At 53.8% G+C, this 17,876-nt stretch overlaps 1 pseudogene; it reads right to left on the minus strand.

The window, feature by feature from the left end:
* LOC135559707 (small G protein signaling modulator 2-like) overlaps positions 1-17,876 on the minus strand; it is a 123,082-nt pseudogene that overhangs the window by 67,207 nt on the left and 37,999 nt on the right.

Raw genomic sequence — 17,876 nt, forward strand, 5'->3', positions numbered from 1 at the left:
TAGTGATTGGTTGAACGCCCAGCAAGATCTCTCACAGTCCAGCCAGCGTATGTAGTGATTGGTTGAACGCCCAGCAAAATCTCTCACAGTCCAGCCAGCGTATGTAGTGATTGGTTGAACGCCCAGCAAGATCTCTCACAGTCCAGCCAGCGTATGTAGTGATTGGTTGAACGCCCAGCAAGATCTCTCACAGTCCAGCCAGCGTATGTAGTGATTGGTTGAACGCCCAGCAAGATCTCTCACAGTCCAGCCAGCGTATGTAGTGATTGGTTGAACGCCCAGCAAGATCTCTCACAGTCCAGCCAGCGTATGTAGTGATTGGTTGAACGCCCAGCAAGATCTCTCACAGTCCAGCCAGCGTATGTAGTGATTGGTTGAACGCCCAGCAAGATCTCTCACAGTCCAGCCAGCGTATGTAGTGATTGGTTGAACGCCCAGCAAGATCTCTCACAGTCCAGCCAGCGTATGTAGTGATTGGTTGAACGCCCAGCAAAATCTCTCACAGTCCAGCAAGATCTCTCTCACAGTCCAGCCAGCGTGTGTGATTGTGATTGGCAAGATTGAACGCCCAGCAAGATCTCTCACAGTCCAGCCAGCGTATGTAGTGATTGGTTGAACGCCCAGCAAGATCTCTCACAGTCCAGCCAGCGTATGTAGTGATTGGTTGAACGCCCAGCAAGATCTCTCACAGTCCAGCCAGCGTATGTAGTGATTGGTTGAACGCCCAGCAAGATCTCTCACAGTCCAGCCAGCGTATGTAGTGATTGGTTGAACGCCCAGCAAGATCTCTCACAGTCCAGCCAGCGTATGTAGTGATTGGTTGAACGCCCAGCAAGATCACTCACAGCCCTTTCTACCACTGTATTATCACTAGAACGCAGCTCATGCTAGGTGTTAACGCTAGGTGTTAACGCTAGGTTTTAACGTGAGGTGTTATGCTAGGTAGGTGTTAATGCTAGGTGTTATGCTAGGTGTTAACGCTAGGTGTCATGCTAGGTGTTAACGCTAGGTTTTAACGCTAGGTTTTAATGCTAGGTGTTAACGCTGTGTTAACGCTAGGTTGGTGTTAATGCTAGGTGTTATGCTAGGTGTTAACGCTAGGTGTCATGCTAGGTGTTAACGCTAGGTTTTAACGCTAGGTAGGTGTTAACGCTAGGTGTTAACGCTAGGTTGGTGTTAATGCTAGGTGTTATGCTAGGTGTTAACGCTAGGTGTCATGCTAGGTGTTAACGCTAGGTTTTAACGCTAGGTAGGTGTTAATGCTAGGTGTTATGCTAGGTGTTAACGCTAGGTGTCATGCTAGGTGTTATGCTAGGTGTCATGCTAGGTGTTAACGCTAGGTTGTAACGCTAGGTTTTAACGCTAGGTGTTAACGCGAGTTTTAACGCTAGGTGTTAACGCTAGGTGTTAACGCTAGGTAGGTGTTAACGCTAGGTTTTAAACGCTAGGTTTTAACGCTAGGTTTTAACGCTAGGTGTTAACACTAGGTGTTAACGCTAGGTGTGAGCTAATCCTAACATCAGTAAGATAGAACAGATGTGAAGAAGGAGGGACAGACAGAAAGAAAGAGAGAGAGAGAGAGAAAGTGATCGAGAAGAAGACAGAAATAGAGAAAGGGTGACAGATGTGGCTAGGGGGTGATGTTTGCAGCTCCCTGAGGGGTGTGTGTGTGTGTGTGTGTGTGTGTGTGTGTGTGTGTGTGTGTGTGTGTGTGTGTGTGTGTGTGTGTGTGTGTGTGTGTGTGTGTGTGTGTGAGTGAGAGACAGAGACAGAGAGGAGAAATACACTACGGAAGAAGAAGGAACAGCAAGTCAGAAATCAGCTCAATGTAATTGAAAAATCCATAGACTCTAACCACTTCTGGGAAAACAGGAAAACACTGAACAAACAACACTACTAAGAGTTATCCATCCAAATGGAGAAGTATGGGTAAACCACTCCTCCTAACTTTATGGCTCTATAACAAAGAACAAACAGCAAAAACATATACATGATCAAATACAAATCTTAGAATCAACTATTAAATACAACCAGAACCCACTGGATTCTCCAATTACATTGAATGAACTAATGGACAAAATATAAACCCTCCAACCCAAAAAGGCCTGTGGTGTTGATGGTATCCTCAATGAAATGACAAAATATACAGATCACAAATTCAAACGGGCTTTCCTTAAACTCTTTAACATCATCCTAAGCTCTGGCATCTTCCTCAATATTTGGACCCAGTAGTTAGATAACTAGCTAAGACATATTGTACATATCGCTGTAATGCTATGCGGTTCGTAAGGACAGCGTAGCTAACAAATCCAACATAACGTGTAACATAACTTATTTAAAAAGTCATTACATTTTTTTTTTACCCCTTTTCCTCCCCAATTTTGTAGTATCCAATTGTTGTAGTATCTACTATCTTGTCTCATCGCTACAACTCCCGTACGGCTCGGGAGAGACGAAGGTTGAAAGTCATGCGTCCTCCGATACACAACCCAATCTTAACACAGCGCCATCCAACCCGGAAGCCAGCCGCACCAATGTGTCGGAGGAAACACAGTGCACCTGGCAACCTTGGTTAGGGTGCACTGCGCCCGGCCCGCCACAGGAGTCGCTGGTGCGCGATGAGACAAGGATATCCCTACCGACCAAACCCTCCCTTACCCAGATGACGTCCAATTGTGCGTCGCCCCACGGACCTCCCGGTCGCGGCCGGTTACGAGAGAGCCTGGGCGCGAACCCAGAGTCTCTGATGGCACAGCTGGCGCTGCAATACAGCGCCTTTAACCACTGCGCCACCCGGGAGGCCGAAAAGTCATTACTTAGTTACATTGCTCAACATTTTCTTAACATTAGTCATAATTAGTTAAAGCAAGGAATTTCTGTCGGCTCTCGTCAAGACTACGGCTGCATATTTTCCACCATTTCTTCAAATCTGAAAACGTCGTGAAACCACGCCCATTTTCTGAAGAATTGCATTATGGGCCCTGGAAGCACAGAAATAGTGTCCACTGCTTGTATACTTCGTATTTTGGCGAATTTAGTTCGACATCCGGGAACTTTTGGCATACTAACATACATCATACTATGACCAATGAGCATACTATATACTCAATTCAGTTGAATATTCAGTTGAATTCAGTTATGAATATTCAGTTGAATTCAGTTAGTATGAATATTCAGTTGAATTCAGTTAGTATGAATATTCAGTTGAATTCAGTTAGTATGAATATTCAGTTGAATTCAGTTAGTATGAATATTCAGTTGAATTCAGTTAGTATGAATATTCAGTTGAAATCAGTTAGTATGAATATTCAGTTGAATTCAGTTAGTATGAATATTCAGTTGAATTCAGTTAGTATGAATATTCAGTTGAATTCAGTTAGTATGAATATTCAGTTGAATTCAGTTAGTATGAATATTCAGTTGAATTCAGTTAGTATGAATATTCAGTTGAATTCAGTTAGTATGAATATTCAGTTGAATTCAGTTAGTATGAATATTCAGTTGAATTCAGTTAGTATGAATATTCAAACACAGCTTTGGTCTTTTATAAAGCCACCGGCGGCATTTGTTATTATCCCGAATAATCTTTCATTTTGGAAAATTTATTGGAGCCCTACATTGCTGAAGATTTAGAGCGTCTCTTTCTCTCTTCTTCCCTACATCTCCTCTCACTTCTAACATCTCTCTCTCTTTCTCTTTCTGTCTCTCTGCTCTCTCTCTCTGTCTCTCTGCTCTCTTTCGCTCTCATTCTCTCACTTCTATATTTCGCTCTTATCTAAATTCAATTCTAAGGGCTTTATCGTTCTCTTTCTCTCATCGCTCTGCTCTTTCTCTCTCTAGCGATGAGTCCCAAGGATGGGTGAAGGGAAGGAGAGGAGAGGATGGGTTAGGGAAGGAGAGGGGAGGATTAGTTAGGGGAAGGAGAGGAGAGGATTGGTTAAGGAGGTGGAGAGGAGAGGATGGGTTAGGGAAGGAGAGGGAGGATTAGTTAGGGAAGGAGAGGAGAGGATTGGTTAAGGAGGTGGAGAGGAGAGGATGGGTTAGGGAAGGAGAGGGAGGATTAGTTAGGGGAAGGAGAGGAGAGGATTGGTTAAGGAGGTGGAGAGGAGAGGATGGGTTAGGGAAGGAGAGGGGAGGATTAGTTAGGGGAAGGAGAGGAGAGGATTGGTTAAGGAGGTGGAGAGGAGAGGATGGGTTAGGGAAGGAGAGGGGAGGATTAGTTAGGGGAAGGAGAGGAGAGGATTGGTTAAGGAGGTGGAGAGGAGAGGATTTGTTAGGGGAAGGAGAGGGGGATTGGTTAGGGAAGGAGAGGAGAGGATTGGTTAGGGAAGGAGAGGGGAGGATTGGTTAGGGAAGGAGAGGAGAGGGGAGGATTGGTTAAGGAGGTGGAGAGGAGAGGATGGGTGAGAGGGATGAGAGGTGGGGAAGGAGAGCTGAGGATTGGTTAAGGAGGTGGAGAGGAGAGGAAGAGGGAGGGGAGGAGAGGTGGAGAAGGAGACAAGAGGATGAATTAGTGGAAGGAGAGGGGAAGATGGGTGAGGGGAAGGAGCGGGAGGAGAGGTGGGGAAGGAGAGCTGAGGACTGGTGAAGGAGGTGGAGAAGGAGAGGGAGGATCTGTTAGGGGAAGGAGAGGGGAGGATGGGTTAGGGGAAGGAGAGGGGAGGATGGGTTAGGGGAAGGAGAAGGGAGGATGGGTTAAGGGGAGGAGAGGGGAGAATGGGTTAGAGGGAGGAGAGGGAGGATGGGTTAGGGGGAGGCGAGGGGAGGATGGGTTAGGGGAGGAGAGGGGAGAATGGGTTAGGGGGAGGAGAGGGGAGAATGGGTTAGAGGGAGGAGAGGGGAGGATGGGTTAGGGGAAGGAGAGGGGAGGATGGGTTAGGGGGAAGGAGAGGGGAGGATGGGTTAGGGGAAGGAGAAGGGAGGATGGGTTAGGGAAGGAGAAGGGAGGATGGGTTAGGGGAGGAGAAGGGAGGGGAAGATGGGTTAGGGAAGGAGAAGGGAGGGGAAGATGGGTTAGGGAAGGAGAAGGGAGGATGGGTTAGGGGAGGAGAGCGGAGGATAGGTTAGGGGGAGGAGAGGGGAGGATGGGTTAGGGGGAGGAGAGGGGAGGGAAGATGGGTTAGGGGGAGGGGAGGGGAAGATGGGTTAGGGGGAGGAGAGGGGAGGGAGGGGAAGATGGGTTAGGGGGAAGGAGAAGGGAGGATGGGTTAGGGAGGAGAGGGAGGATGGGTTAGGGGGAGGAGAGGGGAGGGGAAGATGGGTTAGGGAAGGAGAAGGAGGATGGGTTAGGGGAAGGAGAAGGGAGGATGGGTTAGGGGGAGGAGAGGGGAGGGGAGGGGAAGATGGGTTAGGGAAGGAGAAGGGAGGATGGGTTAGGGGGAGGAGAGCGGAGGATGGGTTAGGGGGAGGAGAGGGGAGGGAAGATGGGTTAGGGGAAGGAGAAGGAGGATGGGTTAGGGGAAGGAGAAGGGAGGATGGGTTAGGAGGAGGAGAGTGGAGGATGGGTTAGGGGAGGAGAGGGAGGGGAGGGGAAGATGGGTTAGGGGAGGAGAGGGGAGGGAAAGATGGGTTAGGGAAGGAGAAGGGAGGATGGGTTAGGGAAGGAGAAGGGAGGATGGGTTAGGGGGAGGAGAGGGGAGGATGGGTTAGGGGAAGGAGAAGGGAGGATGGGTTAGGGGAAGGAGAAGGGAGGATGGGTTAGGGGGAGGAGAGGGGAGGATGGGTTAGGGGAAGGAGAGGGGAGGATGGGTTAGGGGAAGGAGAAGGGAGGATGGGTTAGGGGAGGAGAGCGGAGGATGGGTTAGGGGGAGGTTGAGGGGAGGGGAAGATGGGTTAGGGAAGGAGAAGGGAGGATGGGTTAGGGGAGGAGAGGGGAGAATGGGTTAGGGGAGGAGAGCGGAGGATGGGTTAGGGGGAGGAGAGGGGAGGATGGGTTAGGGGAGGAGAGGGGAGGGGAAGATGGGTTAGGGGAAGGAGAAGGGAGGATGGGTTAGGGAAGGAGAAGGGAGGATGGGTTAGGGGGAGGAGAGGGAGGGAAGATGGGTTAGGGAAGGAGAAGGAGGATGGGTTAGGGGGAGGAGAGCGGAGGATGGGTTAGGGGGAGGAGAGGGGAGGATGGGTTAGGGGAGGAGAGGGGAGGATGGGTTAGGGGGAGAGGGGAGGATGGGTTAGGGAAGGAGAAGGGAGGATGGGTTAGGGGAGGAGAGGGGAGGATGGGTTAGAGGGAGGAGAAGGGAGGATGGGTTAGGGGAAGGAGAAGGGAGGATGGGTTAGGGGGAGGAGAGGGAGGATGGGTTAGAGGGAGGAGAGGGGAGGGTTATGGGTTAGGGGGAGGAGAGGGGAGGATGGGTTAGGGGGAAGGAGAAGGGAGGATGGGTTAGGGGGAGGAGAGGGGAGGATGGGTTAGGGGAAGGAGAAGGGAGGATGGGTTAGGGGAAGGAGAAGGGAGGATGGGTTAGGGGAAGGAGAGCGGAGGATGGGTTAGGGGGAGGAGAGCGGAGGGGAGGGGAAGATGGGTTAGGGGGAGGAGAGGGAGAATGGGTTAGAGGGAGGAGAGGGGAGGATGGGTTAGGGGAAGGAGAGGGAGGATGGGTTAGGGGAAGGAGAGGGGAGGATGGGTTAGGGGGAGGAGAGGGAGAATGGGTTAGGGAAGGAGAAGGGAGGATGGGTTAGGGAAGGAGAAGGGAGGATGGGTTAGGGGAAGGAGAAGGGAGGGGAAGATGGGTTAGGGGAAGGAGAAGGGAGGGGAAGATGGGTTAGGGAAGGAGAAGGGAGGGGAGGGGAAGATGGGTTAGGGGAAGGAGAAGGGAGGATGGGTTAGGGGAGGAGAGCGGAGGATGGGTTAGGGGAGGAGAGGGGAGGGGAAGATGGGTTAGGGGAAGGAGAAGGGAGGATGGGTTAGGGGAAGGAGAAGGGAGGATGGGTTAGGGGGAGGAGAGGGGAGGAGGGAAGATGGGTTAGGGAAGGAGAAGGGAGGATGGGTTAGGGGGAGGAGAGCGGAGGATGGGTTAGGGGGAGGAGAGGGGAGGGGAAGATGGGTTAGGGAAGGAGAAGGGAGGATGGGTTAGGGAAGGAGAAGGAGGATGGGTTAGGAGGAGGAGAGTGGAGGATGGGTTAGGGGGAGGAGAGGGGAGGGGAGGGGAAGATGGGTTAGGGGAGGAGAGGGGAGGGAAAGATGGGTTAGGGGAAGGAGAAGGAGGATGGGTTAGGGAAGGAGAAGGGAGGATGGGTTAGGGGAGGAGGAGAGGGGAGGATGGGTTAGGGGAAGGAGAAAGGAGGATGGGTTAGGGAAGGAGAAGGGAGGATGGGTTAGGGGGAGGAGAGGGGAGGATGGGTTAGGGGAAGGAGAGGGAGGATGGGTTAGGGGAAGGAGAAGGGAGGATGGGTTAGGGGAGGAGAGCGGAGGATGGGTTAGGGGAGGTTGAGGGGAGGGGAAGATGGGTTAGGGGAAGGAGAAGGGAGGATGGGTTAGGGGAGGAGAGGGGAGAATGGGTTAGGGGAGGAGAGCGGAGGATGGGTTAGGGGAGGAGAGGGGAGGATGGGTTAGGGGGAGGAGAGGGGAGGGAAGATGGGTTAGGGGAAGGGAGGGAAGATGGGTTAGGGAAGGAGAAGGGAGGATGGGTTAGGGGAAGGAGAAGGGAGGATGGGTTAGGGGGAGGAGAGGGGAGGGGAAGATGGGTTAGGGAAGGAGAAGGGAGGATGGGTTAGGGGGAGGATAGTGGAGGATGGGTTAGGGGGAGAGGGGAGGATGGGTTAGGGGAAGGAGAAGGAGGATGGGTTAGGGGGAGGAGAGGGGAGGATGGGTTAGGGGAGGAGAGGGGAGGATGGGTTAGGGGAAGGAGAGGGAGGATGGGTTAGGGGAGGAGAGGGGAGGATGGGTTAGAGGGAGGAGAAGGGAGGATGGGTTAGGGGGAGGAGAGGGGAGGATGGGTTAGGGGAGGAGAGGGGAGGATGGGTTAGGGGGAGGAGAAGGGAGGATGGGTTAGGGGGAGGAGAGGGGAGGATGGGTTAGGGGAAGGAGAAGGGAGGATGGGTTAGGGGAAGGAGAGGGGAGGATGGGTTAGGGGAAGGAGAAGGGAGGATGATTTAGGGGAAGGAGAAGGGAGGGGATGGGTTAGGGGTTAGGGGAGAGAGGAGGATGGGAAAGGAGAAGGGGAGGAGGGTGGGGAAGGAGAGCTGAGGACTGGGAAGGAGGGGAGAAGGAGAGGGGGATGGGTTAGGGAAGGAGAGGGGAGGATGGGTTAGGGAAGGAGAGGGGAGGATGGGTTAGGGGAAGGAGAAGGGAGGATGGGTTAGGGAGGAGAGGGGAGGAATGGGTTAGGGGAGGAGAGGGGAGGATGGGTTAGGGGAAGGAGAGGGGAGGATGGGTTAGGGGAGGAGAGGGGAGAATGGGTTAGAGGGAGGAGAGGGGAGGATGGGTTAGGGGAAGGAGAGGGGAGGATGGGTTAGGGAAGGAGAGGGGAGGATGGGTTAGGGGGAAGGAGAGGGGAGGATGGGTTAGGGGAAGGAGAAGGGAGGATGGGTTAGGGGGAGGAGAGAGGAGGGGAGGGATGGGTTAGGGGGAGGAGAGGGGAGGGAAGATGGGGAGGAGAAGGGAGGATGGGTTAGGGGAAGGAGAAGGGAGGATGGGTTAGGGGGAGGAGAGGGAGGATGGGTTAGGGGAAGGAGAGAGGGAGGATGGGTTAGGGGGAAGGAGAGGGGAGGATGGGTTAGGGAAGAAGAGGGAGGATGGGTTAGGGGAAGGAGAGGGGAGGGGAAGATGGGTTAGGGAAGGAGAGGGGAGGATGGGTTAGGGGAAGGAGAAGGGAGGATGGGTTAGGGGGAGGAGAGGGGAGGATGGGTTAGGGGAGGAGAGGGGAGGATGGGTTAGGGGGAGGAGAGGGGAGGATGGGTTAGGGGGAGGAGAGGGGAGGATGGGTTAGGGGAAGGAGAAGGGAGGATGGGTTAGGGGGAGGAGGGGGAGGATGGGTTAGGGGAAGGAGAAGGGAGGATGATTTAGGGGAAGGAGAAGGGAGGATGGGTTAGGGGAAGGAGAGCGGAGGATGGGTTAGGGGGAGGAGAGCGGAGGGGAGGGGAAGATGGGTTAGGGGAAGGAGAGGGGAGGAAAGATGGGGAAGAGAAGGGAGGATGGGTTAGGGGAAGGAGAAGGGGAAGATGGTTTAGGGGGAGGAGAGGGGGATGGGTTAGGGGAAGGAGAAGGGAGGATGGGTTAGGGAAGGAGAGGGGAGGATGGGTTAGGGGAAGAAGAGGGGAGGATGGGTTAGGGGAAGGAGAGGGGAGGGGAAGATGGGTTAGGGGAAGGAGAGGGGAGGATGGGTTAGGGGGGAGGAGAGGGGAGGGGAGGATGGGTTAGGGAAAGAAGAGGGGAGAATGGGTTTGGGGAAGGAGAGGGAGGAAGATGGGTTAGGGGAGGAGAGGGGAGGATGGGTTAGGGGAAGGAGAGGGGAGGATGGGTTAGGGGGAGGAGAGGGGAGGATGGGTTAGGGGAGGAGAGGGAGGGGAGGATGAGTTAGGGGGAGGAGAGGGGAGGATGGGTTAGGGAAGGAGAGGGGAGGATGGGTTAGGGGGAGGAGAGGGGAGGATGGGTTAGGGGAGGAGAGGGAGGGGAGGATGGGTTAGGGGAAGGAGAGGGGAGAATGGGTTAGGGGGAGGAGAGGGGAGGATGAGTTAGGGGGAGGAGAGGGGAGAATGGGTTAGGGGGAGGAGAGGGGAGGATGAGTTAGGGGGAGGAGAGGGAGGATGGGTTAGGGGGAGGAGAGGGAGGATGAGTTAGGGGGAGGAGAGGGAGGATGGGTTAGGGGGAGGAGTGGGGAGGATGAGTTAGGGGGAGGAGAGGGGAGAATGGGTTAGGGGAGGAGAGGGAAGGGGAGGATGGGTTAGGGGAAGGAGAGGGGAGGGGAAGATGGGTTAGGGGGAGGAGAGGGGAGGATGGGTTAGGGGAAGGAGAGGGGAGGATGGGTTAGGGGAAGGAGAGGGGAGGATGGGTTAGGGGGAGGAGAGGGGAGGATGGGTTAGGGGGAGGAGAGGGGAGGGGAGGATGGGTTAGGGAAGGAGAGGGGAGGGGAGGATGGGTTAGGGGAAGGAGAGGGAGGATGGGTTAGGGGGAGGATGGGGGAGAATGGGTTAGGGGAAGGAGAAGGGAGGATGGGTTAGGGGAAGGAGAAGGGAGGATGGGTTAGGGGGAGGAGAGGGGAGGATGGGTTAGGGGAAGGAGAAGGGAGGATGGGTTAGGGGGAAGGAGAGGGGAGGATGGGTTAGGGGAAGAAGAGGGGAGGATGGGTTAGGGGAAGGAGAGGGGAGGGGAAGATGGTTTAGGGGAAGGAGAGGGGAGGATGGGTTAGGGGAAGGAGAGGGGAGGATGGGTTAGGGGAAGAAGAGGGGAGGATGGGTTAGGGGAAGGAGAGGGGAGGGAAGATGGGTTAGGGGGAGGAGAGGGGAGGATGGGTTAGGGGAAGGAGAGGGGAGGATGGGTTAGGGGGGAGAGAGGGGAGGATGGGTTAGGGGAGGAGAGGGAGGGGAGGATGGGTTAGGGAAAGGAGAGGGGAGAATGGGTTTGGGGGAGGAGAGGGAGGATGAGTTAGGGGGAGAGGGGAGGATGGGTTAGGGAGGAGAGGGGAGGAGAGGGGAGGATGAGTTAGGGTTAGGGGGAGGAGAGGGGAGGATGGGTTAGGGGAGGAGAGGAGGGTTAGGGGAGGAGGATGTTAGGGGAGGAGAGGGGAGAATGGGTTAGGGGGAGGAGAGGGAAGGGGAGGATGGGTTAGGGAAGGAGAGGGAGGGGAAGATGGGTTAGGGGGAGGAGAGGGGAGGATGGGTTAGGGGAAGGAGAGGGGAGGATGGGTTAGGGGAAGGAGAGGGAGGATGGGTTAGGGGGAGGAGAGGGGAGGATGGGTTAGGGGGAGGAGAGGGGAGGGGAGGATGGGTTAGGGGAAGGAGAGGGAGGGGAGGATGGGTTAGGGGAAGGAGAGGGGAGGGGAGGGGAGGATGGGTTAGGGAAGGAGAAGGGAGGGGAAGATGGGTTAGGGGAGGATGGGGAGAATGGGTTAGGGGAAGGAGAGGGGAGGATGGGTTAGGGAAGGAGAGGGGAGGATGGGTTAGGGAAGGAGAGGGGAGGGGAGGATGGGTTAGGGAAGGAGAGGGGAGGGGAGGATGGGTTAGGGGAAGGAGAGGAGAGGGAGGATGGGTTAGGGGAAGGAGAGGAGAGGGGAGGATGGGTTAGGGAAGGAGAGGGGGGAGGGGAAGATGGGTTAGGGGAAGGAGAGGGGAGGGGAGGGGAAGATAGGTTAGGGGGAGAGAGGGGAGAGGATGGGTTAGGGGAAGGAGAGGGGAGGATGGGTTAGGGGGAAGAGAGGGGAGGGAGGATGGGTTAGGGAAGGAGAGGGGAGGGGAGGATGGGTTAGGGGAAGGAGAGGGGAGGATGGGTTAGGGAAGGAGAGGGGAGGGAGGAGGATGGGTTAGGGAAGGAGAGGGGAGGATGGGTTAGGGGAAGGAGAGGGGAGGGGAGGATGGGTTAGAGCAGGTATTAGGGGAAGGAGAGGGGAGGGGAGGACGGGTTAGGGAAGGAGAGGGGAGGGGAGAATGAGTTAGGGGAAGGAGAGGGGAGGGGAGGACGGGTTAGGGGAAGGAGAGGGGAGAATGGGTTAGGGGAGGAGAGGGGAGGGGAGGATGGGTTAGAGCAGGTATTAGGGGAAGGAGAGGGGAGGATGGGTTAGGGGAAGGAGAGGGAGGGGAGGACGGGTTAGGGGAAGGAGAGGGGGAGGATGGGTTAGGGGGAGGAGAGGGGAGGGGAGGACGAGTTAGGGGAAGGAGAGGGGAGGGGAGGATGGGTTAGGGGGAGGAGAGGGGAGGACAGACAAGCCCCATACTATTGTGGAGGACTGGCTAGGACAGACAAGCCCCATACTATTGTGGAGGACTGGCTAGGACAGACAAGCCCCATACTATTGTAGAGGACTGGCTAGGACAGACAAGCCCCATACTATTGTAGAGGACTGGCTAGGACAGACAAGCCCCATACTATTGTGGAGGACTGGCTAGGACAGACAAGCCCCATACTATTGTGGAGGACTGGCTAGGACAGGCAAGCCCCATACTATTGTGGAGGACTGTCTAGGACAGACAAGCCCCATACTATTGTGGAGGACTGGCTGGGACAGGCAAGCCCTATACTATTGTGGAGGACTGGCTAGGACAGACAAGCCCCATACTATTGTAGAAGACTGGCTAGGACAGACAAGCCCCATACTATTGTGGAGGACTGGCTGGGACAGGCAAGCCCCATACTATTGTGGAGGACTGGCTGGGACAGGCAAGCCCTATACTATTGTGGAGGACTGGCTAGGACAGACAAGCCCCATACTATTGTGGAGGACTGGCTAGGACAGGCAAGACCCATACTATTGTGGAGGACTGGCTAGGACAGACAAGCCCCATACTATTGTTGAGGACTGGCTAGGACAGGCTAGCCCCATAATATTGTAGAGGACTGGCTAGGACAGACAAGCCCCATACTATTGTAGAGGACTGGCTAGGACAGACAAGCCCCATACTATTGTAGAGGACTGGCTAGGACAGACAAGCCCCATAATATTGTAGAGGACTGGCTAGGACAGACAAGCCCCATACTATTGTAGAGGACTGGCTAGGACAGACAAGCCCCATACTATTGTGGAGGACTGGCTAGGACAGACAAGCCCCATACTATTGTAGAGGACTGGCTAGGACAGACAAGCCCCATACTATTGTGGAGGACTGGCTAGGACAGGCTAGCCCCATAATATTGTAGAGGACTGGCTAGGACAGACAAGCCCCATACTATTGTGGAGGACTGGCTAGGACAGGCTAGCCCCATAATATTGTAGAGGACTGGCTAGGACAGACAAGCCCCATACTATTGTGGAGGACTGGCTAGGACAGACAAGCCCCATACTATTGTGGAGGACTCGCTAGGACAGACAAGCCCCATACTATTGTGGAGGACTGGCTAGGACAGACAAGCCCCATACTATTGTAGAGGACTGGCTAGGACAGACAAGCCCCATACTATTGTAGAGGACTGGCTAGGACAGACAAGCCCCATACTATTGTGGAGGACTGGCTAGGACAGACAAGCCCCATACTATTGTAGAGGACTGGCTAGGACAGACAAGACCCATACTATTGTAGAGGACTGGCTAGGACAGACAAGCACTCTATTATTGTGTAGGACTGGCTAGGACAGGCAAGCCCCATACTATTGTGGAGGACTGGCTAGGACAGACAAGCCCCATACTATTGTAGAGGACTGGCTAGGACAGACAAGACCCATACTATTGTAGAGGACTGGCTAGGACAGACAAGCACTCTATTATTGTGTAGGACTGGCTAGGACAGACAAGCCCCATACTATTGTGGAGGACTGGCTAGGACAGGCAAGCCCCATACTATTGTGGAGGACTGGCTAGGACAGACAAGCCCCATACTATTGTAGAGGACTGGCTAGGACAGACAAGACCCATACTATTGTAGAGGACTGGCTAGGACAGACAAGCACTCTATTATTGTGTAGGACTGGCTAGGACAGGCAAGCCCCATACTATTGTAGAGGACTGGCTAGGACAGACAAGACCTATACTATTGTAGAGGACTGGCTAGGACAGACAAGACCCATACTATTGTAGAGGACTGGCTAGGACAGGCAAGCCCCATACTATTGTGGAGGACTGGCTAGGACAGACAAGACCCATACTATTGTAGAGGACTGGCTAGGACAGACAAGCCCCATACTATTGTAGAGGACTGGCTAGGACAGACAAGCCCCATACTATTGTGGAGGACTGGCTAGGACAGACAAGACCCATACTATTGTAGAGGACTGGCTAGGACAGACAAGCCCCATACTATTGTAGAGGACTGGCTAGGACAGGCAAGCCCCATACTATTGTGGAGGACTGGCTAGGACAGACAAGACCCATACTATTGTAGAGGACTGGCTAGGACAGACAAGCCCCATACTATTGTGGAGGACTGGCTAGGACAGACAAGCCCCATACTATTGTGAAGGACTTAATTCTTCCTGCTGATGCAGGTATGACTGGGACAATGTTGGGGGAAAAGGCCATAAAAAACGATACAGACAATACCTTCATCAAACAACACTGTTTCATGACACATCAGTGACATGGCAGGAGATGTTTTGAAACGATTACTGCTTCACATACAAGCCAGTGAATTGTATATATTACAGCTGGATGAGTCAACAGCTCCTGGTATATGTCCGTTACGTTTGCGGGGGGTCAATTAAGGAAGACATCCTCTTCTGCAAACCACTGGAAACCAGGACAACATGAGAGGATATTTTTAAAGTACTGGACAGCTTTGTGACATCAAATGAACTTTGGTGGTCAGGATGTGTTGGTATCTGTACTGATAGCCAAAAGCCATGACATAGAGACATAGTGGAGTGGTAACGCGCCTGCAAGCAGTTGCTCCCGACACCACTTGGGTACACTGCAGCATCCACCTAGAGGCTCTTGGGTAAACTGCAGCATCCACCGAGAGGCTCTTGGGTAAACTGCAGCATCCACAGAGAGGCTCTTGGGTACACTGCAGCATCCACCGAGAGGCTCTTGGGTACACTGCAGCATCCACCTAGAGGCTCTTGGGTACACTACAGCATCCACCGAGAGGCTCTTGGGTACACTGCAGCATCCACCGAGAGGCTCTTGGGTGCACTGCAGCATCCACCTAGAGGCTCTTGGGTACACTGCAGCATCCACCGAGAGGCTCTTGGGTACACTACAGCATCCACAGAGAGGCTCTTGGGTACACTGCAGCATCCACCGAGAGGCTCTTGGGTACACTGCAGCATCCACCTAGAGGCTCTTGGGTACACTACAGCATCCACAGAGAGGCTCTTGGGTACACTGCAGCATCTACCGAGAGGCTCTTGGGTAAACTGCAGCATCCACCGAGAGGCTCTTGGGTACACTGCAGCATCCACCGAGAGGCTCTTGGGTAAACTGCAGCATCCACAGAGAGGCTCTTGGGTACACTGCAGCATCCACCTAGAGGCTCTTGGGTAAACTGCAGCATCCACCGAGAGGCTCTTGGGTAAACTGCAGCATCCACCGAGAGGCTCTTGGGTAAACTGCAGCATCCACCGAGAGGCTCTTGGTACACTGCAGCATCCACCGAGAGGCTCTTGGGTAAACTGCAGCATCCACCTAGAGGCTCTTGCTGCCAAGGGAATTCCTGACAGCTTGAAAAACGTTTTGGACACCAATGAAAATGGTTAACTTTGTTAAAGCAAGGCCCCTGAACTCTCATGTATTTTCTTCACTACGCAATGATATGGGCAGCGACCATGTAACGCTTTTACAACATACAGAAGTGCTCTGGTTATCAAAAGGGCAAAGTATTGACACGTTTTTAAAAATTGAGAGACGAGCTTAAAGTTTACTGACCATAATTTTTGACCGGTTTCTCACACGACTGGCCAAATCTGGGCGTTGTTTTTTCTCACCTGAGTGATCTGAATCTAGGATGACAGGGACTCTCCGCAACTATATTCAATGTGAGGTTGAAACCACTGCCAAATTTCTGGACAGGGCTGCGCTCAGAGTTTCTGACACTGATGCCCTTTGTAACCACGTACCTATGTGAGAGTAGATTCTCGGCCCTCACTAGCATGAAAACTAAATACAGGCACAGACTGTGTGTGGCAAATGATTTAAGACTGAGACTCTCTCCAATACAACCCAACATTGCAGAGTTATGTGCATCCTTTCAAGCACACCCTTCTCATTAACCTGTGGTGAGTCATTCACAAGGTTTTATATGTAAGGTGGTTAAATAAAAAGTACAATGATTGATTATTATTATAATATTATTATTAGTGCCCTGGTCCTATAAGAGCTCTTTGTCACTTCCCACGAGCCGTGTTGTGACAAAAACTCAAACTCATTCTTATGTTTAATAAATGTATCGTATAGTGTGTGTGTGTGTGTGTGTGTGGCAGGCTTACAATGATGGCAAAAAAACTACATTTGAGAGTGTACAGGACTGTAAAATGTTTGGGAACCACTGGGTTAGGGGAAGGAGAGGGGAGGGAGACAGCGGGGGGATACAGCTATATGACTAAACGATCATAAACGACCCCCAGAGAAACACTAGTAGGAAACAGCACAGCACTCACACCAGCCATCTAGAATAGAATCTACATATTCTGTCTCTACGTTCACAGCTGTCTGACTGCAATAAGCCATTAGGAGATGAGATGAGAGGATACAGAAAGAGAGTATGTGTGTGTGTGTGTGTGTGTGTGTGTGTGTGTGTGTGTGTGTGTGTGTGTGTGTGTGTGTGTGTGTGTGTGTGTGTGTGAGTGCATGCATGCGTGTGCGGGCATGTGTTCTGCCCCCCCCCTTACACCCCACCCCCCAGTGGCCATGTGGATCAGCCTAATGGTCTGTTCATGGGCTATCAAACAGCCTCCCTCCCTCCCTGTCTGTCTCAGCCCCTCCATGCCTCTCTCCCTGCCTGTCTCCCTTTCTGTCTCAGTCCCTCCATGCCTCTCCCCTGCCTGTCTCAGTCCCTCCATGCCTCTCTCCCTGCCTGTCTCAGTCCCTCCATGCCTCTCTCCCTGCCTGTCTCAGTCCCTCCATGCCTCTCTCCCTTTCTGTCTCAGCCTCTCTCCCTGCCTGTCTCCCTTCCTGTCTCAGTCCCTCCATGCCTCTCTCCATGCCTCTCTCAGTCCCACCATGCCTGTCTCAGCCCCTCCATGCCTCTCTCCCTGCCTGTCTCCCTTCCTGTCTCAGTCCTTCCCTGCCTGTCTTCTTGCCTGTCTCCGTCCCTCCCTGCCTGTCTCAGTTCCTCCCTGCCTGTCTCAGTCCCTCCCTACCTGTCTCCCTGCCTGTCTCCGTCCCTCCCTGCCTGTCTCCCTGCCTGTCTCAGTCCCTCCCTGCCTGTCTCCCTGCCTGTCTCCGTCCCTCCCTGCCTGTCTTCTTGCCTGTCTCAGTCCCTCCCTGCCTGTCTCAGTCCCTCCCTGTCTCCGTCCCTCCCTGCCTGTCTCCCTGCCTGTCTCCGTCCCTCCCTGCCTGTATCCGTCCCTCCCTGCCTGTCTTCTTGCCTGTCTCAGTCCCTCCCTGCCTGTCTCCCTGCCTGTCTCCGTCCCTCCCTGCCTGTCTCCGTCCCTCCCTGCCTGTCTCCGTCCCTCCCTGCCTGTCTTCTTGCCTGTCTCAGTCCCTCCCTGCCTGTCTCAGTCCCTCCCTGCCTGTCTCCCTGCCTGTCTCCGTCCCTCCCTGCCTGTCTCCGTCCCTCCCTGCCTGTCTCAGTCCCTCCCTGCCTGTCTCCCTTCCTGTCTCAGTCCCTCCCTGCCTGTCTCCCTGCCTGTCTAATTTCCTGTCTCAGTCCCTCCCTGCCTGTCTCAGTTCCTCCCTGCCTGTCTCCCTACCTGTCTCAATTCCTCCCTGCCTGTCTCCGTCCCTCCCTGCCTGTCTCCCTGCCTGTCTCCGTCCCTCCCTCCTGTCTCCCTGCCTGTCTCCCTGCCTGTCTCCCTGCCTGTCTCCCTGCCTGTCTCCCTGCCTGTTGCGTACAAGAGCTTCATCATTTATATTGTTGCTGTGTATACACTCCTACTACAAATCTGCTTGGGAGAAATAGTTTTGTGAACACATACTTACAGACAGACATACTTACGGACACACAATACACACGCCTTCCGTTATCGTTTTGTACAGACACTTACGGACAGACAGGACACACATCTGGGGCTTTGCCACTTAGCCCCTTATCACTCTTTTTGTCTCTGTCTGTGTGTGTGTTGTGTTGTGTTGTGTGTGTGTGTGTGTGTGTGTCTCTACAGTAAGTACTATGAGAGGGAGGCTCACCATGCTACACTGTGT

Source organism: Oncorhynchus nerka, linkage group LG14 (assembly GCF_034236695.1).
Source record: "Oncorhynchus nerka isolate Pitt River linkage group LG14, Oner_Uvic_2.0, whole genome shotgun sequence".
In the NCBI taxonomy this organism is placed as follows: Eukaryota; Metazoa; Chordata; class Actinopteri; order Salmoniformes; family Salmonidae; genus Oncorhynchus; species Oncorhynchus nerka.